This window comes from Liolophura sinensis, chromosome 1 (genome assembly GCF_032854445.1).
Source record: "Liolophura sinensis isolate JHLJ2023 chromosome 1, CUHK_Ljap_v2, whole genome shotgun sequence".
NCBI lineage: Eukaryota > Metazoa > Mollusca > Polyplacophora > Chitonida > Chitonidae > Liolophura > Liolophura sinensis.
In genome coordinates, this window is record NC_088295.1 from 64,322,680 (window position 1) to 64,348,587 (window position 25,908).

At 39.5% G+C, this 25,908-nt stretch overlaps 10 non-coding genes across 10 annotated transcripts; all 10 read right to left on the bottom strand.

The window, feature by feature from the left end:
* Positions 1 to 9,103: 9,103 nt before the first annotated feature.
* On the bottom strand, positions 9,104 to 9,175 carry Trnaw-cca (transfer RNA tryptophan (anticodon CCA)). The gene has a single exon. It is a non-coding gene; the product is annotated as a tRNA-Trp (tRNA).
* A 1,463-nt stretch (positions 9,176 to 10,638) lies between these two features.
* Positions 10,639 to 10,710, bottom strand: Trnaw-cca (transfer RNA tryptophan (anticodon CCA)). Its single transcript has one exon. It is a non-coding gene; the product is annotated as a tRNA-Trp (tRNA).
* Positions 10,711 to 12,945: 2,235 nt separating this feature from the next.
* Trnaw-cca (transfer RNA tryptophan (anticodon CCA)) lies at positions 12,946 to 13,017 on the bottom strand. Its single transcript has one exon. It is a non-coding gene; the product is annotated as a tRNA-Trp (tRNA).
* A 686-nt stretch (positions 13,018 to 13,703) lies between these two features.
* Positions 13,704 to 13,775, bottom strand: Trnaw-cca (transfer RNA tryptophan (anticodon CCA)). Its single transcript has one exon. It is a non-coding gene; the product is annotated as a tRNA-Trp (tRNA).
* A 716-nt stretch (positions 13,776 to 14,491) lies between these two features.
* On the bottom strand, positions 14,492 to 14,563 carry Trnaw-cca (transfer RNA tryptophan (anticodon CCA)). The gene has a single exon. It is a non-coding gene; the product is annotated as a tRNA-Trp (tRNA).
* A 1,476-nt stretch (positions 14,564 to 16,039) lies between these two features.
* On the bottom strand, positions 16,040 to 16,111 carry Trnaw-cca (transfer RNA tryptophan (anticodon CCA)). Its single transcript has one exon. It is a non-coding gene; the product is annotated as a tRNA-Trp (tRNA).
* Positions 16,112 to 17,585: 1,474 nt separating this feature from the next.
* Positions 17,586 to 17,657, bottom strand: Trnaw-cca (transfer RNA tryptophan (anticodon CCA)). The gene has a single exon. It is a non-coding gene; the product is annotated as a tRNA-Trp (tRNA).
* A 1,467-nt stretch (positions 17,658 to 19,124) lies between these two features.
* Positions 19,125 to 19,196, bottom strand: Trnaw-cca (transfer RNA tryptophan (anticodon CCA)). The gene has a single exon. It is a non-coding gene; the product is annotated as a tRNA-Trp (tRNA).
* Positions 19,197 to 20,671: 1,475 nt separating this feature from the next.
* Positions 20,672 to 20,743, bottom strand: Trnaw-cca (transfer RNA tryptophan (anticodon CCA)). The gene has a single exon. It is a non-coding gene; the product is annotated as a tRNA-Trp (tRNA).
* A 1,479-nt stretch (positions 20,744 to 22,222) lies between these two features.
* On the bottom strand, positions 22,223 to 22,294 carry Trnaw-cca (transfer RNA tryptophan (anticodon CCA)). The gene has a single exon. It is a non-coding gene; the product is annotated as a tRNA-Trp (tRNA).
* Between the last annotated feature and the right edge of the window lie 3,614 nt (positions 22,295 to 25,908).

Sequence of the window (25,908 nt, forward strand, 5' to 3'; positions counted from 1 at the left end):
GAAGAGTATGTTTCCCAGTTTCGGGATATGCTGTATAAAACTTGGGAGATAGCTCGTGCAAATTTGAAGACCTCTCAGGAGAAAATGAAACTGTACTACGGCAAGAAGGCTAAGCCAAGAAGTTTTTATCCTGGGTATCAGGTTCTAGTTTTGTTTCCCCTACCTTAGGAACTGCTTAAGGCCAATTTTAGTGGACCTTGTCAGGTGGTGATGAAAGTTCACGATGTTAAGTATATTATTAGCACACCTGATCATAGGAGAACTCAAAGAGTATGTCACATTAATATGCTCAAGAAGTAAAATTCCCGTGACGCAAGTTAGTCAGTAGCTGTGGCTAACACAGTAGTAAATCATGTAGAGGAGAGCGGTGAGTTGTCTACTACAGGTACTGAGTCGAAAGAGCCAGGAAACATTGATTTGTGAGATGATAGGTTGGATAATTCATGTGTATTGAGCAATTTAAAAGAAAGTGTTAAATCATCTTTCTAAAAGTCAGAGAGAGGATATCTGTTAGCTGCTCAAGACTTATCCTAAGATATGTTCGGATGTACCAGGTTGTACTTATACTGCAGTACATGATGTAGATGTAGGAGGGGTGGTACCTATCAAACACCACTCCCACAGAATTAACCCTGCTAAGTTAAAGCTTGTTAACCAGGATATTCATTACATGTTGGACAATGAGATTATAGAGCCTAGCCAGAGTGGCTAGTGTTCACCAATTGTAGTTATCCCTAAGCCCGATGGTTCTATACAGCTATGTGTAGATTACAGAAAGATCAATGCTGTAACCAAGACCGAATCTTATCCTGTTCCCCGTATTGATTGTATTGATAGGGTAGGAAATACTAATTTTTTTCCATTAAAATTGATCTTCTTAAGGGTTACTGGCAGGTACTATTAACAGATAGGGCTAAAGAGTTATTTGCCTTTGCTACTCCTTCAGAGTTTTATCAGTTTCGTGTCACACCGATTTTCATGAAAAATTTTAGAGGTTTTAGAGGTTAGCCAGTAAGATTGTAGAAGGGCTGGACTTCTCTGAAGCCTATGACATTCTTATTGAAAGTGACAAGTGGGAAACACCTGGAGAAAATATCCTCTAGATTGTCTACATTAGGTTTAGTAATTAATCTGAAAAAACAGAATTTGCCAAAGGACAAGTGACATACCTTGGTCATGAGGTTGGCGGTGGACAGGAAGTCCCTCGTCCACCTTAAGGCCAGGCCATACTGGATTTACCAGTACCTACTTGCAAGAAGGACATTCTTAGAGTGCTTGCAATGTGTGGCATTTACCGCAAGTTTGTACCCAATTTAAGCGATGTTGCTGCTCCACTGTCTCAGTTGCTTGAAAAGAATGTGAAGTTTATATGGTCGGACAGTTGTCAATCAGCTTTTGATGGGTTAAAGGCCATTCTATCTAACCCTCCTATTTTGAAAGCTCCAAATTTTACCCGTCCTTTTAAAATGGCAGTGGACACTAGTGACATGGGAGTTGTTTTGCTCCAGGGAGAAGAGGATGGGATAGAACAGCCTGTGAAGTTAAAGGAGAAGAAAACTTAAAAACATGACACTATAGGCTGAAAAGAGCACATTTTTTTCTATCTGGTGGTGCCTACTGCATAAACCATCCAAACTTTTCTTTACGTTAGTATAAGCGATGGAGTTGTGAAGCTCGAAGTCATTCATTCAAGAACACTTGTCAGCAGTCATTAATTTTACTCACGTCCATTTGAGAGCAGTCATGTTTATGTCATCCACTATGAATGATTTTACAGGGTTTATGTCACCCACTATGAATGATTTTACAGGAGAAATCAACTTTCACGCCATTCCTTATTCGTCATTTGTACTCCATTGTCTGTACGTAGCACTTGCTATATTTGAGACGTTATATTGGAGCTTGTATAGCTTATTGTCTCTTTGTGCGATGACAAACATTTCATCCCAGTTTACCCTGAAAGTGACTTTGTGAATATTTCCGGGGAGTGAAACTAACATCACCAGTTTGGCATCACGGACGCTACTGTCAACCTGTCCGCCCTGAGAAATTACACATTCACAGGCAGTTGGGGAATAAACCATCGTCAGCGTGCCATGCTCGGCATTGTCATCCTGTCATCCGTCGACTGAGAAATTCCTCTGGACTGTAGATTCTATATTTACGTGGAATGGCTCGCCATTTTGAAGCCGGAAAATTCCATCCGGATTTAGATGCTGTCATCTGTAAGAGACTATACATATATATTTGTAATTATATATATTGTTTTATATAGTTGTGAGATTGTCATTTGTAATATTTGTTGTTTTTTTGTTTAAATATATGTATTGAACTTATTCAAGCGTCTTCGTGTTTCTCTGTTTGATCTTCTGTAAAGCCCAGCGCTGATCCGAGAGTTACTTATTTATTTATTTGATTGGTGTTTTACGCCGTACTCAAGAACATTTCACTAATACGACGGCGAACAGCATTATGGTGGGTGGAAACCGGGCAGACCCCTGGAGAAACCCACGACCATCCGCAGGTTGCCGACAGACCTTCCCACGTTCGGCCGAAATTGGAAGCCAGCATGAGCTGGACTTACAGCGACCGCATTGGTGAGAGGCTCCTGGGTCATTACGCTGCGCTAGCACAATAACCAACTGAGCCACGGAGGACCCAATCTGAGAGTTAAACACATCAGTTGTTTCTCATCTTTACTCCCCGATAGTGGTACCCTTACATGACGCCTAAAGATAATCATGGAATCAAACACCGATTTTTGCAAGTGACACAGACAAAAGGAAAACGTTTCTTTAGGAAAGTTTTCTCCGTCTCTCTTAACTAAGACGCAACATACAGCACATCTGCTTGGATTTTTACTTTCCACTGGAATAGCCTCTGTAGTGATCCTGAAACGATCTGAGACTCGAAAATGTATTCTGACATCTACCCTTTTCATGATCAGTAGCACCAAAAACAAGATGCCACTGCATAGTAAAAAGTGGATGCATAAATATAAAAGTTGAACACACTTGTGTAAAACTGATTTTGACCCCAACGTGGTTCGAACATATAACCTAAACCTTTTAAAAAAAAGGACACGATATTAACACTGCCTCCAGATCAGAATCTGGAGGCAGTGTTAATATCGTGTCCTTTTTTTCTTTTGAGAAATGTTTTATTACCTTCAATATACATGGAATGGTGCAGACATTTTCTTATATTTCCTCAAAGATTAAAAACAGTTTTATCACAGTAGTGGCTTCCCTTAAAATCTTGCACAGCTTTCTGGTGTCTTATATGGTAAATTTACAGTTACTTCACCAGTAGCATCTAACTTGGTGAAAGAATTATTTTTTAAGAAGTGCTTGTTAAACAAATCTTTGCGTTTTTCCAATACAAACTTGAAGAGAGTAGATTTGTTTTTAATAAATACTTAAATAAAACCTTAACTGACCCTTGTTTTCCGTCAGACATCATCATATTTATTGTTTTGTACATTGCCAATCTGGCTTAACTACAGACAATATTTACAAAAACAAAGTTTACATTTCCCCCCTTCCTGGTTACTCCGAAACGAATCAGTTCTTAATAAGACATTTGGTGTAAAAAGTTTGGGTGAGCAGATTGATATAATGTTTCCAAAATATCGCATAAATGTTTAGGACAATTAATAAATAAATGAAACCCATGCAGATTTGCTTTACATCATGTAAAATAGCATCTGGGACTGGTAAAATGGTCATGTTGTACCAGAATCTAGACAATAATAATGACATTATAATTACGACTTTGCCTAGCAAGGAAATTTTGCCTTGTTTCCCCATATTAACAGTGCACTGTACACTTTTGAGCTTTTCTGACCAATTCCGCTGGTTACATATGTTTTGGTTCTGACCAAGGTGCACGCTTAGGACTTTTATTGAGTCCTTTTACAACAGGAATGTTTTCGATTTTGACAACGTTATCATTAATACCACAGCAGTAAATTTCAGATTTTTAACATTTACCTTGGCTTTTGAAGCCTTACAATATTTGTCGACAACATGTAACACACTTTTAACGATCATGGACCGTTACAGTTGCGTCATCTGCATGCTGAAATAGCAAACATTGTGTGTTCCTGCCAGGGACATTAATACATGGCCATTGCACTTTACAGAAGACCTTATGTCGGTGTAGAAAATGGAAATCCACCTCCGAAAGTTATTCCCATATCCAAAGTGTGTTAAAACATCATTTAAAAACCCACGTACTACTCTGTCGAAGGCTTTCTCTTGGTGGAGTTTAATAAAATATGCTTCGGCGTCATCATTCTCTACATAGTATAAGGCATCACGTAGACTACATATTGTGTCAGCCATATCCCTTTATTAACGATTGTTCCAGGAGTCTCTCACCAATGTGGTCGCAATATGGTTCAAGTTCAGCTCATCCTGGTTTCCTTTCCGGTCATAAGTGGGAAGGTCTGTCAGCAATGGTCGTGGGTTTCCCCCGGGCTATGCCCGGTTTCCACCCACCATAATTCTGGCCGCCGTCGTATAAGTGAAATAGTACGGCGTAAAAAACAAATCAAATAATAAATAAATAAATAAATAAATAATTCGGTTGGCCATACATCTAGAAATAATCTTATAATCCTCTCTGCTCATAAATAAGTAAAACAACTGCACTGTTCAGTACTCTTGTTAGCTGCCCTCTGCTAAAGATATCCTCATATACATCATACAGAACTGGACCTAAAAGTGGCGATAAAACTCCACATTAGCCCGTCATTACCCGGGCTTTCATTGCAGGAAATACCACCTAAAGATGTTCTCATTTCTTCCAGTGTTACAGGCTGCACGCACAGGAGCCTATCTTCTTCATTTAAGGCTACCTCTATAGAATCTAACGCAATTTTCTTGGCTTCTTCATCAAAATCGGATCATACTTGCACAAGTTACTTTAATATGAGTACACTTCGCCTAAAATGCGTCTACAATCTAGTACAATTTTGCCCTTTGATACCGTCAAGTGTTTATGGTTTTTATCTTGTTTGTGTTTTTCCAAAATCAGAAAATACTTTTTATCACTCTCGTGTAAATAGGGGGATTCAGATCGGAAAATCGCACCCTTACACTTCTCCTTTTCAAAAACATCCAGTTTACCCTGCAGTTGTACAATATACTTTAAATCATAACCAGGCACAACACTGGCACGTCTACATTCACTGTTTAATTTTCTCTGAATATCATTAATTTCTTCATATCTGTCCTTCCCATACAACTGTGAAAAGACCCTGATTGTGTACTTAAGGTTATCCCACTATGTGCAAATGTCGTAAACATACAACGGACAAGTTAACTGTTTGTCAATTAACTGATTCAAGGCAGAGCCACACTCATCGTCATTTAACAACGTGTAATTAAAAACATATGCCAGGGCCTCTTTGCACACTAGAAATGACAAACTTTACATAAACGATATAATGGTCACTATGAGGAGCATATACTCATATCTATACTCATAAGTCTTCTACTGACGCATTGGGAAACAGCCAACAACTGCCTCGAAATTAAACAATGATCTATTCTGCTCTGGCGAAAACCCTGACATTTACGCTTAAACCAGCAATATTATACTGGAAAAGACATTGTGTGCAAACATGTGTTATAACTGTCGGTGTATATCTTTGGTAAGAATCAGTCGCCAGTCAGCAAACCTTTGATTCTTGGTATTTACTTGGTGGCAATGTCAATTTACATGGACATAGGACAACCTGAAATGATGGTGTAATATCAAAGCATATACAGCTGGAAGTAAAGTATTTAAATAACAGCTCTTACAGTCTATCAGAAATGTGGCATTCCAAATGAGTTTTGCACAAACGATTATAGTTTGTTTTGATCAGTTATATGACGCAAAAAGATAATCATGCAATCAAACAACCAGTTTTGCAAGTCGCATCAACAAATATAACACGTTTCTTTTAAATGTTTTGTCCGTCCCCACTAACTAAGCTGTTACGTGCAACATAATCATATGTATTTCGTAATAAGTGAAGGTTGTCAAAAATACTTCGGCCTGGTATTCCACATGTCTGATTCTGAAGTACAATTGTATCGATCACATTTTTTAACCGATTGCACAAAGCTTTAGAAACAATCTTATAATCTACATTTAGTAAGCTAACTGGCCTCCAGTTTTTTATGCTTTCGGCATTGTCGGGGTCCTTACATAATAGTGTGATTAACCCAGAACGCTGTGAATTACTTAATCTACCCAAGTTAAAACAGTAATTAACTACATCCGTAAACACATCCGAAAACAGGGGCCAAAATTGTACATAAAACTCTGCTGGCAAACCGTCGCATCCCGGCGAACGGCTTTTAGACATATTTTTTACTGCAAAAAACAACTCCTGTTCAGTCAAAAGGCCTTCGCAGGCAGTTTTACAATCGTCATTTAACATCGGAAGCGATGACAAGAACTCACCTTGAATGGAGGAGTCAGTATCTTGTTCAGTATACAATTTCATATAATACGACCTTATACACTTACCAATACCTTCCTGAGATTCATGGGATATCGAAAAATCACCATAACAAGTAATACTTTTGATCATCTTCTTTCTGCCTCTACCAACTTCTCGTCTAATGAAATATTTGGTTGGTTTTTCTCCCTGATCAAAATGAACAGCTTTAGCACGGATAACCGCTCCCGCATGATTCGACTTATCAAGGGCATTTAGAGTCTTTTTCACATTGTCAATACGCTCACAGTTAATGATTGGACTAGATTTTAACGCATTTAATTCTTGTTCAAGTTCCAACAAATCACGTTTTTTATTCATAGATTTCTCCTTACAGTAACTCCGAATTCTGTCTTTACATTCCCTTTTAAATGTCTCCCATCTGTCTATTAGATCTGCATGACCAGTTGTACAGACAGAGAAAATATCATGGAAGACGAATTTAATATTATCAACAAGCTCCGTGTCATTTAACACAGAAGTATTACACTTCCAGTAGAACGGCCCCCATGAAATGACATCTTCAAAAGAAATATCAAAAAACAAACACGAATGATCAGAAAAAGACACATGTACAGCATCACACTGGGTTACATACTTAAACACAGCGTTAGGGATATAAAATCTATCCAATCTACTGGCACACTGGCGCCTAGACCACGTGTAACAATTCTTATTCGGATACAGTTTCCTAAAAATATCACAAATACCAAAATCTCTTTTCAAATTATTAATTTCGTCCACTCCATCATTCCTTCCATTAGTGGTACAGCCAGCTCTATCTAATTCAATGCTCTCAACACAATTAAAATCCCCACCCATAATAACCAACTCACTGCCCTACATCACATTATCCAGATTAGAAATAAACTCTTTTCTTTCCTTTGGATTATTAGGGGCATATACGCAAACAAGGTTTAAAGCAGTGTTGTTGAGCTCAACCCTAATGCTTATGTAGCGACCGTTAGGGCACCTCTGTATTTTCCGTATAAAGCAGTCTACGGTATACCTAATAATTATTCCCACCCCACAACTTCGATTTGACCCATACGCCCACCTTGCATCGCCCGGGATTTGCAAATATTTAGTGTCATCATAGTTTTCGAAGTGTGTTTCCTGTAAGAATAGTACATCAATTCCTTTATCGAAAACAAATTGCTTGACATGTTCTTGTTAGGCGGATCCCGTAAACCATTAATATTTAAAGTCCCAAAACGAATATTATTTAAGCTCATTATACAAATAAGTAAAGGTAGAGCGTACATACCCATTGTGGTCAAATAAGAGAGTCCTAATTACGCTACAACTGATTTGTCTCTTTTCATTCGCTGCCTCGCACGAGAAGCAAGCGATTTTCTTTTTCTGTATTCCAGAAGCATGGTGTCCCCCTCCTGAGATGGAGTCGGCGTCATACAGTCTGACGACTGATCGGCATCAACACCATCATAATCAGTAGGATGGGAACTGGGCGGGATAGATGACGCTGCCTCTTCGGCTGTACTGCCATTGTCCAACTTAGCTCACTTTTCCTCCACTGGGACTGGTGAACGCACGTCGGGAGCGTACACGTCAGCCACGACCACATTCTTCACCCTCGGGACAGCTGATGACGTTTCATTATCACCAACATCCACTTCTTCGGTGTTCTTAGTATTCTCCCGGACGTCCATCTCCTTATCAGACTCGCTGTCGTCGCTGACGTCATCATCGGCGCTGTCGTCACCATTCCCGTCGATTTCGTCTTGAACCAGTTCCATAGCAGGTACGTTGAATGGGTCATCATCTTCGCTGACGTCAACATCAACGTCATCTTGTTTAACGGCGTCTTCCTTATTGTACTGGCGCATAGTCGGTAGGTTTCCCTTAACTCGCGCCGCGTACGACATTGCTCTCGCACAACAGTCACTGACCGTATGAAGCCCTGAGTCACACATTCGGCATGGATCTGTACAGTCCTTCTCTGTATGAGGATTCTCATGGGGGAGAAACCGCCGCAGTTAGAACACCACAGTGCACAGCACAGATTCAGGTAAACTGACGACGCGGGCATAATAGACCACGTCGTTCCATTTATAACAACATTGGATTTACTCACTAGGACATTATGCCCAGCCACTGTAAAAACGCGGAGATAGAAGTGTTTCTTAAAATAATTCTTCTGAAAATTTATTAGCTCTGTCTTAATATTTAACACACTTGACAGAAAAGGAATAAAGTCCCTCTGGACAGCCGTAGAAAATGCCGGGCTGCTTCGTGTAGAGATTGACACAGGCAAAGTTCTGCTTGGCCTGTTTACAGGCGAGAACGACACGGGCTTGGACATACCTGATCCAACGGGTCACACGCCCTTCACCAAACAGTAACCACTGGCCAAACTCAAGCTCTGTAAGCAGGACAGTTCACCAAAAAATCGGTTTCAAAAACAAGCGTTGTTGTTGCACAAATGTGTAAACAGCAGACAATAACCGACACGTCCGTTCACTTCGGCGTCTAGCACACTCTCCTCCCACTTCCATAGTCAGTAGTACAAAAAGCGAGATGCCGCTGCCTCGTTAAAATTGGATCAATATATATAAAAGCAAATAACACCTGTTCAAAAAGAAATTTTGACCCCGACGTGATCCGAACACGCAACCTTCTGATTTGGAGTCAGACGCGATAACATTACGCCACGGAGTCTGTCTGACATGCAATTCTTATCTTTCTGTCAACTCCGGAAACAACTGAGACACGCAGTGTTGTAGGGAATCCAGTACACAGCCCGACATTTTACACTGTTAATATTGTGATGAAGACATCGCTGTCCAAACATGTGTTGGAACTATGGGTGTATATCTTTGGTCGCCAGTCAGCAAACCTTTGATTCTTGGCATGTACTTGGTGGCAATGTCAATTTACATGGACATAGGACAACCTGAAATGATGGTGGGATATCAAAGCATATACAGGTGGAAATAAAGTATTTAAATAATAGCTCTTGCAGTCTATCAGAAAGTTAGCATTAAATGAGTTTTACCCAAAGATTTAAAGTTTGCTTTGATCAGTTAAGTGACGCAAAAAAATAATTATGCAATCAAACAACCAGTTTTGCAAGTCGCATAAACAAAATTAAAATGTTTCTGTTAAATATTTTGTCCGTCCCCACTAACTAAGATGTAACGTGCAACACATGTTCGTGTATTCAACCTTTCTAATGGAATAACTTTAAAACTGATCCTGTAATGATCTGAAATTAGAGACGGAATTCGGACATCTACCATTTCCATAGTCAGTAGCACAAAAAAACGAGATGCTGCAGCCTGGTGAAAATTGGATCAATATATATAAAAGCAAAAAAAAAACACCCATTGAATGGTAATTTTGACCCCGACGTGATTCGAATACGAAAACTTCTGATCTGGAGTCAGACATGCCACCATTGCGCCAAGGAGACTGTCTGACATACAATTCTTATCTTTCTGTCAACTCCGGAAACAACTGAGACACGCAGTGTTCTTGGTAATCCAGCACACAGCCCGACATTTTACACTGAATCCAACGTTAATATTGTGATGAAGACATTGCTGTCCAAACATGTGTTAGAACTGTGGGTGTATATCTTTGGTAAGAATCAATCGGCAGTCAGCAAATCTTTGAATCTTGGCATGCACTTGGAGGCAATGTCAATTTACATGGACATAGGACAAACTGAAATGATGGTGTGATATCAAAGCATATACAGTTGGAAATAAGTATTTAAATAATAGCTATTGCAATCTATCATAAATTGTGGCATTCCAAATGGGTTTTACCCAAACGATTACAGTTTGCTTTGATCAGTTAAATGACGCAACAAGATGATCATGCAATCAAATTACCAGTTTTGCAAGTCGCATTAACAAATTAAAACATTTCTGTTAAATATATTTGTCGCCCTCCCTCCCCCCACCCGCCCCAGTAAGCTGTAACGCGCATCACATGTTCGTGTGTTCAATCTTTCCAATGGAATAGCCTAAAAATGATCCTGTAATGATCTAAAATTAGAGACGGTATTCGGACATCTACCATTTCCATAGTCAGTAGCACAAAAAGCGAGATGCCGCTGCCTCGTTAAATTGATCAATATATATAAAAGCAAATAACACCTGTTCAAAAAGAAATTTTGACCCCGACGTGATTCGAACACGCAACCTTCTGATCTGGAGTCAAACGCGCTACCATTGCGCCACGGAGTCTGTCTGACATGCAATTCTAATCTTTCTCTCAACTCCGGAAACAACTGAGACACGCAGTGTTCTTGGTAATCCAGCACACAGCCCGACATTTTACACTGGATCCAGCGTTAATATTGTGGTGAAGACATCGCTGTCCAAACATGTGTTGGAACTGTGGGTGTATATCTTTGGTCGCCAGTCAGCAAACCTTTGATTCTTGGCATGTACTTGGTGGCAATGTCAATTTACATGGACATAGGGACAACCTGAAATGATGGTGGGATATCAAAGCATATACAGGTGGAAATAAAGTATTTAAATAATAGCTCTTGCAGTCTATCAGAAAGTTAGCATTAAATGAGTTTTACCCAAAGATTTCAAGTTTGCTTTGATCAGTTAAGTGACGCAAAAAATAATTATGCAATCAAACAACCATTTTTGCAAGTCGCATAAACAAAATTAAAATGTTTCTGTTAAATATTTTGTCCGTCCCCACTAACTAAGATGTAACGTGCAACACATGTTCGTGTATTCAACCTTTCTAATGGAATAACTTTAAAACTGATCTGTAATGATCTGAAATTAGAGGCGGAATTCGGACATCTACCATTTCCATAGTCAGTAGCACAAAAAAACGAGATGCTGCAGCCTGGTGAAAATTGGATCAATATATATAAAAGCAAAAAAAAAACACCCATTGAATGGTAATTTTGACCCCGACGTGATTCGAATACGAAAACTTCTGATCTGGAGTCAGACATGCCACCATTGCGCCAAGGAGACTGTCTGACATACAATTCTTATCTTTCTGTCAACTCCGGAAACAACTGAGACACGCAGTGTTCTTGGTAATCCAGCACACAGCCCGACATTTTACACTGAATCCAACGTAATATTGTGATGAAGACATTGCTGGTCCAAACATGTGTTAGAACTGTGGGTGTATATCTTTGGTAAGAATCAATCGGCAGTCAGCAAATCTTTGAATCTTGGCATGCACTTGGAGGCAATGTCAATTTACATGGACATAGGACAAACTGAAATGATGGTGTGATATCAAAGCATATACAGTTGGAAATAAGTATTTGAATAATAGCTATTACAATCTATCATAAATGTGGCATTCCAAATGGGTTTTACCCAAAGATTTAAAGTTTGCTTTGATCAGTTAAATGACGCAAAAAAATAATTATGCGATCAAACTACCATTTTTGTAAGTCGCATAAACAAAATTAAAATGTTTCTGTTAAATATTTTGTCCGTCCCCACTAACTAAGATGTAACGTGTAACACATGTTCGTGTATTCAACCTTTCTATTGGAATAACTTTAAAACTGATCTTGTAATGATCTAAAATTAGAGGCGGAATTCGGACATCTACCATTTCCATAGTCAGTAGCACAAAAAGACGAGATGCTGCAGCCTGGTGAAAATTGGATCAATATATATAAAAGTGTATAAAATGGTAAGTTTGACCTCGACGTGATTCGAACACGCAACCTTCTGTTCTGGAATCAGACATGCTACCATTGCGCCAAGGAGTCTGTCTGACATACAGTTCTTATCTTTCTGTCAACTCCGGAAACAACTGAGACACGCAGTATTATTGGTAATCCAGCACACAGCCCGACATTTTACACTGAATTCAACGTTAATATTGTGATGAAGACATTGCTGTCCAAACATATGTTAGAACTGTGGGTGTATATCTTTGGTAAGAATCAATCGGCAGTCAGCAAATCTTTGAATCTTGGCATGCACTTGGAGGCAATGTTAATTTACATGGACATAGGACAAACTGAAATGATGGTGTGATATCAAAGCATATACAGTTGGAAATAAGTATTTATATAATAGCTATTGCAATCTATCATAAATGTGGCATTCCAAATGGGTTTTACCCAAACGATTACAGTTTGCTTTGATCAGTTAAATGACGCAACAAGATCATGCAATCAAACTACCAGTTTTGCATGTCGCATTAACAAAATTAAAACGTTTCTGTTAAATATTTTGTCGCCCTCCCCCCCCCCCCCCCACCCGCCCCAGTAAGCTGTAACGCGCATCACATGTTCGTGTGTTCAATCTTTCCAATGGAATAGCCTAAAAATGATCCTGTAATAATCTAAAATTAGAGACGGTATTCGGACATCTACCATTTCCATAGTCAGTAGCACAAAAAGCGAGATGCCGCTGCCTCGTTAAAATGGGATCAATATATATAAAAGCAAATAACACCTGTTCAAAAAGAAATTTTGACCCCGACGTGATTCGAACACGCAACCTTCTGATCTGGAGTCAGACGCGCTACCATTGCGCCACGGAGTCTGTCTGACATGCAATTCTAATCTTTCTCTCAACTCCGGAAACAACTGAGACACGCAGTGTTGTAGGGAATTTAGTACACAGTCTTACATTTTACACTGGATCCAGCGTTAATATTGTGGTGAAGACATCGCTGTCCAAACATGTGTTGGAACTGTGGGTGTATATCTTTGGTCGCAATCAGCAAACCTTTGATTCTTGGCATGTACTTGGTGGCAATGTCAATTTACATCGACATAGGACAACCTGAAATGATGGTGGGATATCAAAGCATATACAGGTGGAAATAAAGTATTTAAATAATAGCTCTTGCAGTCTGTCAGAAAGTTAGCATTAAATGGGTTTTACCCTAAGATTTAAAGTTTGCTTTGATCAGTTAAATGAGGCAAAAAATAATTATGCAATCAAACAACCAGTTTTGCAAGTCGCATAAACAAAATTAAAATGTTTCTGTTAAATATTTTGTCCGTCCCCACTAACTAAGATGTAACGTGCAACACATGTTCGTGTATTCAATCTTTCCAATGGAATAACTTAAAAAAATGATCCTATAATGATCTGAAATTAAAGACGGTATTCGGACATCTACCATTTCCATAGTCAGTAGCACAAAAAGCGAGATGCCGCTGCCTCGTTAAAATGGGATCAATATATATAAAAGCAAATAACACCTGTTCAAAAAGAAATTTTGACCCCGACGTGATTCGAACACGCAACCTTCTGATCTGGAGTCAGACGCGCTACCATTGCGCCACGGAGTCTGTCCGACATGCAATTCTAATCTTTCTGTCAACTCCGGAAACAACTGAGACACGCAGTGTTCTTGGTAATCCAGCACACAGCCCGACATTTTACACTGAATTCAACGTTAATATTGTGATGAAGACATTGCTGTCCAAACATATGTTAGAACTGTGGGTGTATATCTTTGGTAAGAATCAATCGGCAGTCAGCAAATCTTTGAATCTTGGCATGCACTTGGAGGCAATGTTAATTTACATGGACATAGGACAAACTGAAATGATGGTGTGATATCAAAGCATATACAGTTGGAAATAAGTATTTATATAATAGCTATTGCAATCTATCATAAATGTGGCATTCCAAATGGGTTTTACCCAAACGATTACAGTTTGCTTTGATCAGTTAAATGACGCAACAAGATCATGCAATCAAACTACCAGTTTTGCAAGTCGCATTAACAAAATTAAAACGTTTCTGTTAAATATTTTGTCGCCCTCCCCCCCCCCCCCCCCCACCCGCCCCAGTAAGCTGTAACGCGCATCACATGTTCGTGTGTTCAATCTTTCCAATGGAATAGCCTAAAAATGATCCTGTAATAATCTAAAATTAGAGACGGTATTCGGACATCTACCATTTCCATAGTCAGTACCACAAAAAGCGAGATGCCGCTGCCTCGTTAAAATGGGATCAATATATATATAAAAGCAAATAACACCTGTTCAAAAATAAATTTTGACCCCGACGTGATTCGAACACGCAACCTTCTGATCTGGAGTCAGACGCGCTACCATTGCGCCACGGAGTCTGTCTGACATGCAATTCTAATCTTTCTGTCAACTCCGGAAACAACTGAGACACGCAGTGTTGTTGGTAATCCAGCACACAGCCCGACATTTTACACTGGATCCAGCGTTAATATTGTGGTGAAGACATCGCTGTCCAAACATGTGTTGGAACTGTGGGTGTATATCTTTGGTCGCAATCAGCAAACCTTTGATTCTTCACATGTACTTGGTGGCAATGTCAATTTACATCGACATAGGACAACCTGAAATGATGGTGGGATATCAAAGCATATACAGGTGGAAATAAAGTATTTAAATAATAGCTCTTGCAGTCTATCAGAAAGTTAGCATTAAATGGGTTTTACCCTAAGATTTAAAGTTTGCTTTGATTAGTTAAATGACGCAAAAAATAATTATGCAATCAAACAACCATTTTTGCAAGTCGCATAAACAAAATTAAAATGTTTCTGTTAAATATTTTGTCCGTCCCCACTAACTAAGATGTAACGTGCAACGCATGTTCGTGTATTCAATCTTTCCAATGGAATAACTTAAAAAAATGATCCTATAATGATCTGAAATTAAAGACGGTATTCGGACATCTACCATTTCCATAGTCAGTAGCACAAAAAGCGAGATGCCGCTGCCTCGTTAAAATTGGATCAATATATATAAAAGCAAAAAAAAAACACCCATTGAATGGTAATTTTGACCCCGACGTGATTCGAACACGAAAACTTCTGATCTGGAATCAGACATGCCACCATTGCGCCAAGGAGACTGTCTGACATACAATTCTTATCTTTCTGTCAACTCCGGAAACAACTGAGACACGCAGTGTTCTTGGTAATCCAGCACACAGCCCGACATTTTACACTGAATCCAACGTTAATATTGTGATGAAGACATTGCTGTCCAAACATGTGTTAGAACTGTGGGTGTACATCTTTGGTAAGAATCAATCGGCAGTCAGCAAATCTTTGAATCTTGGCATGCACTTGGTGGCAATGTTAATTTACATGGACATAGGACAAACTGAAATGATGGTGTGATATCAAAGCATATACAGTTGGAAATAAGTATTTAAATAATAGCTATTGCAATCTATCATAAATGTGGCATTCCAAATGGGTTTTACCCAAACGATTACAGTTTGCTTTGATCAGTTAAATGACGCAACAATATGATCATGCAATCAAACTACCAGTTTTGCAAGTCGCATTAACAAAATTAAAACGTTTCTGTTAAATATTTTGTCGCCCTCCCCCCCCCCCCCCCACCCGCCCCAGTAAGCTGTAACGCGCATCACATGTTCGTGTGTTCAATCTTTCCAATGGAATAGCCTAAAAATGATCCTGTAATAATCTAAAATTGGAGACGGTATTCGGACATCTACCATTTCCATAGTCAGTACCACAAAAAGCGAGATGCCGCTGCCTCGTTAAAATTGGATCAATATATATAAAAGCAAATAACACCTGTTCAAAAAGAAATTTTGACCCCGACGTGATTCGAACACGCAACCTTCTGATCTGGAGTCAGACGCGCTACCATTGCGCCACGGAGTCTGTCTGACATGCAATTCTAATCTTTCTGTCAACTCTGGAAACAACTGAGACACGCAGTGTTGTAGGGAATTTAGTACACAGTCTTACATTTTACACTGGATCCAGCGTTAATATTGTGGTGAAGACATCGCTGTCCAAACATGTGTTGGAACTGTGGGTGTATATCTTTGGTCGCCAGTCAGCAAACCTTTGATTCTTCGCATGTACTTGGTGGCAATGTCAATTTACATCGACATAGGACAACCTGAAATGATGGTGGGATATCAAAGCATATACAGTTGGAAATAAAGTATTTAAATAATAGCTCTTGCAGTCTATCAGAAAGTTAGCATTAAATGGGTTTTACCCAAAGATTTAAAGTTTGCTTTGATCAGTTAAATGAGGCAAAAAAATAATTATGCAATCAAACAACCATTTTTGCAAGTCGCATAAACAAAATTAAAATGTTTCTGTTAAATATTTTGTCCGTCCCCACTAACTAAGATGTAACGTGCAACACATGTTCGTGTATTCAACCTTTCTAATGGAATAACTTTAAAACTGATCCTGTAATGATCTAAAATTAGAGGCGGAATTCGGACATCTACCATTTCCATAGTCAGTAGCACAAAAAAACGAGATGCTGCAGCCTGGTGAAAATTGGATCAATATATATAAAAGCAAAAAAAAAAACCGTTAAATGGTAATTTTGACCCTAAGTGATTCGAACACGCAACCTTCTGATCTGGAGTCAGACATGCTACCATTGCGCCAAGGAGACTGTCTGACATACAATTCTTATCTTTCTGTCAACTCCGGAAACAACTGAGACACGCAGTGTTCTTGGTAATCCAGCACACAGCCCGACATTTTACACTGAATCCAACGTTAACATTGTGATGAAGACATTGCTGTCCAAACATGTGTTAGAACTGTGGGTGTATATCTTTGGTAAGAATCAATCGGCAGTCAGCAAATCTTTGAATCTTGGCATGCACTTGGAGGCAATGTTAATTTACATGGACATAGGACAAACTGAAATGATGGTGTGATATCAAAGCATATACAGTTGGAAATAAGTATTTAAATAATAGCTATTGCAATCTATCATAATTGTGGCATTCCAAATGGGTTTTACCCAAACGATTACAGTTTGCTTTGATCAGTTAAATGACGCAACAAGATCATGCAATCAAACTACCAGTTTTGCATGTCGCATTAACAAAATTAAAACGTTTCTGTTAAATATTTTGTCTCCCTCCCCCCCCCCCCCCCCACCCGCCCCAGTAAGCTGTAACGCGCATCACATGTTCGTGTGTTCAATCTTTCCAATGGAATAGCCTAAAAGATGATCCTGTAATGATCTAAAATTAGAGATGGTATTCGGACATCTACCATTTCCATAGTCAGTAGCACAAAAAGCGAGATGCCGCTGCATCGTTAAAATTGGATCAATATATATAAAAGCAAATAACACCTGTTCAAAAATAAATTTTGACCCCGACGTGATTCGAACACGCAACCTTCTGATCTGGAGTCAGACGCGCTACCATTGCGCCACGGAGTCTGTCTGACATGCAATTCTAATCTTTCTGTCAACTCCGGAAACAACTGAGACACGCAGTGTTGTAGGGAATCTAGTACACAGTCTTACATTTTACACTGGATCCAGCGTTAATATTGTGGTGAAAACATCGCTGTCCAAACATGTGTTGGAACTGTGGGTGTATATCTTTGGTCGCCAGTCAGCAAACCTTTGATTCTTCGCATGTACTTGGTGGCAATGTCAATTTACATCGACATAGGACAACCTGAAATGATGGTGGGATATCAAAGCATATACAGGTGGAAATAAAGTATTTAAATAATAGCTCTTGCAGTCTATCAGAAAGTTAGCATTAAATGGGTTTTACTCAAAGATTTAAAGTTTGCTTTGATCACTTAAATGAGGCAAAAAAATAATTATGCAATCAAACAACCATTTTTGCAAGTCGCATCAACAAAATTAAAATGTTTCTGTTAAATATTTTGTCCGTCCCCACTAACTAAGATGTAACGTGCAACACATGTTCGTGTATTCAACCTTTCTAATGGAATAACTTTAAAACTGATCCTGTAATGATCTAAAATTAGAGGCGGAATTCGGACATCTACCATTTCCATAGTCAGTAGCACAAAAAAACGAGATGCTGCAGCCTGGTGAAAATTGGATCAATATATATAAAAGCAAAAAAAAAAAAACCGTTAAATGGTAATTTTGACCCTAAGTGATTCGAACACGCAACCTTCTGATCTGGAGTCAGACATGCTACCATTGCGCCAAGGAGACTGTCTGACATACAATTCTTATCTTTCTGTCAACTCCGGAAACAACTGAGACACGCAGTGTTCTTGGTAATCCAGCACACAGCCCGACATTTTACACTGAATCCAACGTTAACATTGTGATTAAGACATTGCTGTCCAAACATGTGTTAGAACTGTGGGTGTATATCTTTGGTAAGAATCAATCGCCAGTCAGCAAATCTTTGAATCTTGGCATGCACTTGGAGGAAATGTCAATTTACATGGACATAGGACAAACTGAAATGATGGTGTGATATCAAAGCATATACAGTTGGAAATAAGTATTTAAATAATAGCTATTGCAATCTATCATAAATGTGGCATTCCAAATGGGTTTTACCCAAACGATTACAGTTTGCTTTGATCAGTTAAATGACGCAAAAAAATAATTATGCAATTAAAGAACCATTTTTGCAAGTCGCATTAACAAAATTAAAATGTTTCTGTTAAATATTTTGTCTCCCCCCCCACCACGCCCCAGTAAGCTGTAACGCGCATCACATGTTCGTGTGTTCAATCTTTCCAATGGAATAGCCTAAAAATGATCCTGTAATGATCTGAAATTAGAGATGGTATTCGGACATCTACCATTTCCATAGTCAGTAGCACAAAAAGCGAGATGCCGCTGCCTCGTTAAAATGGGATCAATATATATAAAAGCAAATAACACCTGTTCAAAAAGAATTTTTGACCCCGACGTGATTCGAACACGCAACCTTCTGATCTGGAGTCAGACGCGCTACCATTGCGCCACGGAGTCTGTCTGACATGCAATTCTAATCTTTCTCTCAACTCCGAAAACAACTGAGACACGCAGTGTTGTAGGGAATCTAGTACACAGTCTTACATTTTACACTGGATCCAGCGTTAATATTGTGGTGAAGACATCGCTGTCCAAACATGTGTTGGAACTGTGGGTGTATATCTTTGGTCGCCAGTCAGCAAACCTTTGATTTTTCGCATGTACTTGGTGGCAATGTCAATTTACATGGACATAGGACAACCTGAAATGATGGTGTGATAACAAAGCATATACAGGTGGAAATAAAGTATTTAAATAATAGCTCTTGCAGTCTATCAGAAAGTCAGCATTAAATGGGTTTTACCCAAAGATTTAAAGTTTGCTTTAATCAGTTAAAGGACGCAAAAAAAATAATTATGCAATCAAACAACCATTTTTGCAAGTCGCATAAACAAAATTAAAATGTTTCTGTTAAATATTTTGTCCGTCCCCACTAACTAAGATGTAACGTGCAACACATGTTCGTGTATTCAACCTTTCTAATGGAATAACTTTAAAACTGATCCTGTAATGATCTAAAATTAGAGGCGGAATTCGGACATCTACCATTTCCATAGTCAGTAGCACAAAAAAACGAGATGCTGCAGCCTGGTGAAAATTGGATCAATATATATAAAAGCAAAAAAAAAAAACAGTTAAATGGTAATTTTGACCCTAAGTGATTCGAACACGCAACCTTCTGATCTGGAGTCAGACATGCTACCATTGCGCCAAGGAGACTGTCTGACATACAATTCTTATCTTTCTGTCAACTCCGGAAACAACTGAGACACGCAGTGTTCTTGGTAATCCAGCACACAGCCCGACATTTTACACTGAATCCAACGTTAACATTGTGATGAAGACATTGCTGTCCAAACATGTGTTAGAACTGTGGGTGTATATCTTTGGTAAGAATCAATCGGCAGTCAGCAAATCTTTGAATCTTGGCATGCACTTGGAGGCAATGTTAATTTACATGGACATAGGACAAACTGAAATGATGGTGTGATATCAAAGCATATACAGTTGGAAATAAGTATTTAAATAATAGCTATTGCAATCTATCATAAATGTGGCATTCCAAATGGGTTTTACCCAAACGATTACAGTTTGCTTTGATCAGTTAAATGACGCAACAAGATCATGCAATCAAACTACCAGTTTTGCATGTCGCATTAACAAAATTAAAACGTTTCTGTTAAATATTTTGTCGCCCTCCCCCCCCCCCCCCCACCCGCCCCAGTAAGCTGTAACGCGCATCACATGTTCGTGTGTTCAATCTTTCCAATGGAATAGCCTAAAAGATGATCCTGTAATGATCTAAAATTAGAGATGGTATTCGGACATCTACCATTTCCATAGTCAGTAGCACAAAAAGCGAGATGCCGCTGCATCGTTAAAATTGGATCAATATATATAAAAGCAAATAACACCTGTTCAAAAATAAATTTTGACCCCGACGTGATTCGAACACGCAACCTTCTGATCTGGAGTCAGACGCGCTACCATTGCGCCACGGAGTCTGTCTGACATGCAATTCTAATCTTTCTGTCAACTCCGGAAACAACTGAGACACGCAGTGTTGTAGGGAATCTAGTACACAGTCTTACATTTTACACTGGATCCAGCGTTAATATTGTGGTGAAAACATCGCTGTCCAAACATGTGTTGGAACTGTGGGTGTATATCTTTGGTCGCCAGTCAGCAAACCTTTGATTCTTCGCATGTACTTGGTGGCAATGTCAATTTACATCGACATAGGACAACCTGAAATGATGGTGGGATATCAAAGCATATACAGGTGGAAATAAAGTATTTAAATAATAGCTCTTGCAGTCTATCAGAAAGTTAGCATTAAATGGGTTTTACTCAAAGATTTAAAGTTTGCTTTGATCACTTAAATGAGGCAAAAAATAATTATGCAATCAAACAACCATTTTTGCAAGTCGCATCAACAAAATTAAAATGTTTCTGTTAAATATTTTGTCCGTCCCCACTAACTAAGATGTAACGTGCAACACATGTTCGTGTATTCAACCTTTCTAATGGAATAACTTTAAAACTGATCCTGTAATGATCTAAAATTAGAGGCGGAATTCGGACATCTACCATTTCCATAGTCAGTAGCACAAAAAAACGAGATGCTGCAGCCTGGTGAAAATTGGATCAATATATATAAAAGCAAAAAAAAAAAAACCGTTAAATGGTAATTTTGACCATAAGTGATTCGAACACGCAACCTTCTGATCTGGAGTCAGACATGCTACCATTGCGCCAAGGAGACTGTCTGACATACAATTCTTATCTTTCTGTCAACTCCGGAAACAACTGAGACACGCAGTGTTCTTGGTAATCCAGCACACAGCCCGACATTTTACACTGAATTCAACGTTAATATTGTGATGAAGACATTGCTGTCCAAACATGTGTTAGAACTGTGGGTGTATATCTTTGGTAAGAATCAATCGGCAGTCAGCAAATCTTTGAATCTTGGCATGCACTTGGAGGCAATGTCAATTTACATGGACATAGGACAAACTGAAATGATGGTATGATATCAAAGCATATACAGTTGGAAATAAGTATTTAAATAATAGCTATTTCAATCTATCATAAATGTGGCATTCCAAATGGGTTTTACCCAAACGATTACAGTTTGCTTTGATCAGTTAAATGAGGCAACAAGATGATCATGCAATCAAACTACCAGTTTTGCATGTCGCATTAACAAAATTAAAACGTTTCTGTTAAATATTTTGTCGCCTCCCCCCCCCCCCCCCCCCACCCGCCCCAGTAAGCTGTAACGCGCATCACATGTTCGTGTGTTCAATCTTTCCAATGGAATAGCCTAAAAGATGATCCTGTAATGATCTAAAATTAGAGATGGTATTCGGACATCTACCATTTCCATAGTCAGTAGCACAAAAAGCGAGATGCCGCTGCATCGTTAAAATTGGATCAATATATATAAAAGCAAATAACACCTGTTCAAAAATAAATTTTGACCCCGACGTGATTCGAACACGCAACCTTCTGATCTGGAGTCAGACGCGCTACCATTGCGCCACGGAGTCTGTCTGACATGCAATTCTAATCTTTCTGTCAACTCCGAAAACAACTGAGACACGCAGTGTTGTAGGGAATCTAGTACACAGTCTTACATTTTACACTGGATCCAGCGTTAATATTGTGGTGAAGACATCGCTGTCCAAACATGTGTTGGAACTGTGGGTGTCTATCTTTGGTCGCCAGTCAGCAAACCTTTGATTCTTCGCATGTACTTGGTGGCAATGTCAATTTACATCGACATAGGACAACCTGAAATGATGGTGGGATATCAAAGCATATACAGGTGGAAATAAAGTATTTAAATAATAGCTCTTGCAGTCTATCAGAAAGTTAGCATTAAATGGGTTTTACTCAAAGATTTAAAGTTTGCTTTGATCACTTAAATGAGGCAAAAAAATAATTATGCAATCAAACAACCATTTTTGCAAGTCGCATCAACAAAATTAAAATGTTTCTGTTAAATATTTTGTCCGTCCCCACTAACTAAGATGTAACGTGCAACACATGTTCGTGTATTCAACCTTTCTAATGGGAATAACTTTAAAACTGATTCCTGTAATGATCTAAAATTAGAGGCGGAATTCGGACATCTACCATTTCATAGTCAGTAGCACAAAAAAACGAGATGCTGCAGCCTGGTGAAAATTGGATCAATATATATAAAAGCAAAAAAAAAAAACCGTTAAATGGTAATTTTGACCCTAAGTGATTCGAACACGCAACCTTCTGATCTGGAGTCAGACATGCTACCATTGCGCCAAGGAGGACTGTCTGACATACAATTCTTATCTTTCTGTCAACTCCGGAAACAACTGAGACACGCAGTGTTCTTGGTAATCCCAGCACACAGCCCGACATTTTACACTGAATCCAACGTTAACATTGTGATTAAGACATTGCTGTCCAAACATGTGTTAGAACTGTGGGTGTATATCTTTGGTAAGAATCAATCGCCAGTCAGCAAATCTTTGAATCTTGGCATGCACTTGGAGGAAATGTCAATTTACATGGACATAGGACAAACTGAAATGATGGTGTGATATCAAAGCATATACAGTTGGAAATAAGTATTTAAATAATAGCTATTGCAATCTATCATAAATGTGGCATTCCAAATGGGTTTTACCCAAACGATTACAGTTTGCTTTGATCAGTTAAATGACGCAAAAAAATAATTATGCAATTAAAGAACCATTTTTGCAAGTCGCATTAACAAAATTAAAATGTTTCTGTTAAATATTTTGTCTCCCCCCCCCCCCCACGCCCCAGTAAGCTGTAACGCGCATCACATGTTCGTGTGTTCAATCTTTCCAATGGAATAGCCTAAAAATGATCCTGTAATGATCTGAAATTAGAGATGGTATTCGACATCTACCATTTCCATAGTCAGTACCACAAAAAGCGAGATGCCGCTGCCTCGTTAAAATGGGATCAATATATATAAAAGCAAATAACACCTGTTCAAAAAGAATTTTTGACCCCGACGTGATTCGAACACGCAACCTTCTGATCTGAGTCAGACGCGCTACCATTTGCGCCACGGAGTCTGTCTGACATGCAATTCTAATCTTTCTCTTCAACTCCGAAAACAACTGAGACACGCAGTGTTGTAGGGAATCTAGTACACAGTCTTACATTTTACACTGGATCCAGCGTTAATATTGTGGTGAAAACATCGCTGTCCAAACATGTGTTGGAAACTGTGGGTGTATATCTTTGGTCGCCAGTCAGCAAACCTTTGATTTTTCGCATGTACTTGGTGCAATGTCAATTTACATGGACATAGGACAACCTGAAATGATGGTGTGATAACAAAGCATATACAGGTAGAAATAAAGTATTTAAATAATAGCTCTTGCAGTCTATCAGAAAGTCAGCATTAAATGGGTTTTACCCAAAGATTTTAAAGTTTGCTTTAATCAGTTAAAGGACGCAAAAAAAATAATTATGCAATCAAACAACCATTTTTGCAAGTCGCATAAACAAAATTAAAATGTTTCTGTTAAATATTTTGTCCGTCCCCACTAACTAAGATGTAACGTGCAACACATGTTCGTGTATTCAATCTTTCCAATGGAATAACTTTAAAACTGATCCTGTAATGATCTGAAATTAGAGACGGAATTCGGACATCTACCATTTCCCATAGTCAGTAGCACAAAAAACGAGATGCTGCAGCCTGGTGAAAAATGGATCAATATATATAAAAGCAAAAAACCGCATTAAATGGTAATTTTGACCCCGACGTGATTCGAACACGCAACCTTCTGATCTGGAGTCAGACATACTACCATTACAGTAGTTTAGGGAATAGGGGTTCTGGCGCAACCTCCTTTTGGCAAATAGAGGCTCCCAGCCCCCATTCTAGGCAAGGTCCAGGAGTTCTAGTATACGCACTATAGGTTCTGGCGCACGCCCCCCTTGGGGCCCTCCCCAGAACAAAATAGAGGCCCCCCAGCCTTATTTCGTGAAGATATAAGCATATTAGCGCACCCTCCCTAGGGAGCCCTCCCCAGAACATCATTCAGAAAGAGCGTTTTTCAGCTCTTGCCGAGCTTGTTTTCGGCCGCGATCTATAACCTGTTTTTTCGTGCTTTCATCAATCTCTACGGCGTTGAATGCCTTACGAGACTTGGCGCGTATCTCCTGCTTCAGATCAGAGTAGTTCTTTAGCTCCTGAACGATTTGCTTGAACTCTACGTCTGAAATAACACCATCAGATAATGTCGTAGATACCTGCGCACGGATGCTGTTAAGTTTAGCCTCAGCCAACAGCCGTATATCATTATGTTTTTTGGCCTTTGCGTGAAGCCGGCGGCTAACGAATTTTTCGGCGGCATTTAAGACACCGCAAGCTAGGGCCGCAGCTTCCATGGCCAAGACAGCAGGAGCTGCAATTATTGTTGTGAGTAGTCCCACACCTGCAACCCCTAGTCCCAAACCGGCCGTGAGCATGGCCGAATCAAGGGCCTCGACGGCTAAGACACCGCGCCGGTACTTTTTTGTACAAAGCCCGGCGGAGATATCGCTCAGATTCAAGCTGCCTCTGTATTTCGCTGATATACTGCAGGCGATGGGCGTGCCGCCACACCCTAAGGGGGGTTTTCAACCATAATCGTCGGCGCGGTCGGGGCCAAGGGGTGGTCATCAGTAATTGGCGGATCTTCATCCGTGATCGCTGGGTACAGTCGTCCCCATATTGTCCGTCCTACGAATCAACAACGTCGGTTAACTCTAAATTGTCATCGGGAATACTAATTCACGCAGCCGGGGTGTAGAGCGCCTAAACGGTTCCATCCGGACATACGTGTGGGCTATTCTAGGCGCCCAAGCGCAAACAAGGGCGCGTATTCTAGGCACGAGCACAGCCTTCGACGCGCAAAAAACAGTTTGCCGCGAACGTTGAAGACGCTATTTGCCTCTCCGATCGACCTTCCGTCTGTATCAAACGCTACCAGGGCGTGCTACAGTATGCCGGGAGCACTGTAGACTTTATGTATGGCATAGGCCTATATATGGCCCCCAGCGACATGCTTCTGCAGATCGGCCATGTGGCGAACTACAACAACAAAATCGTCGTGGCCACAGAGGACCAGAAGCTAGGCGCAAATGAGGGGTG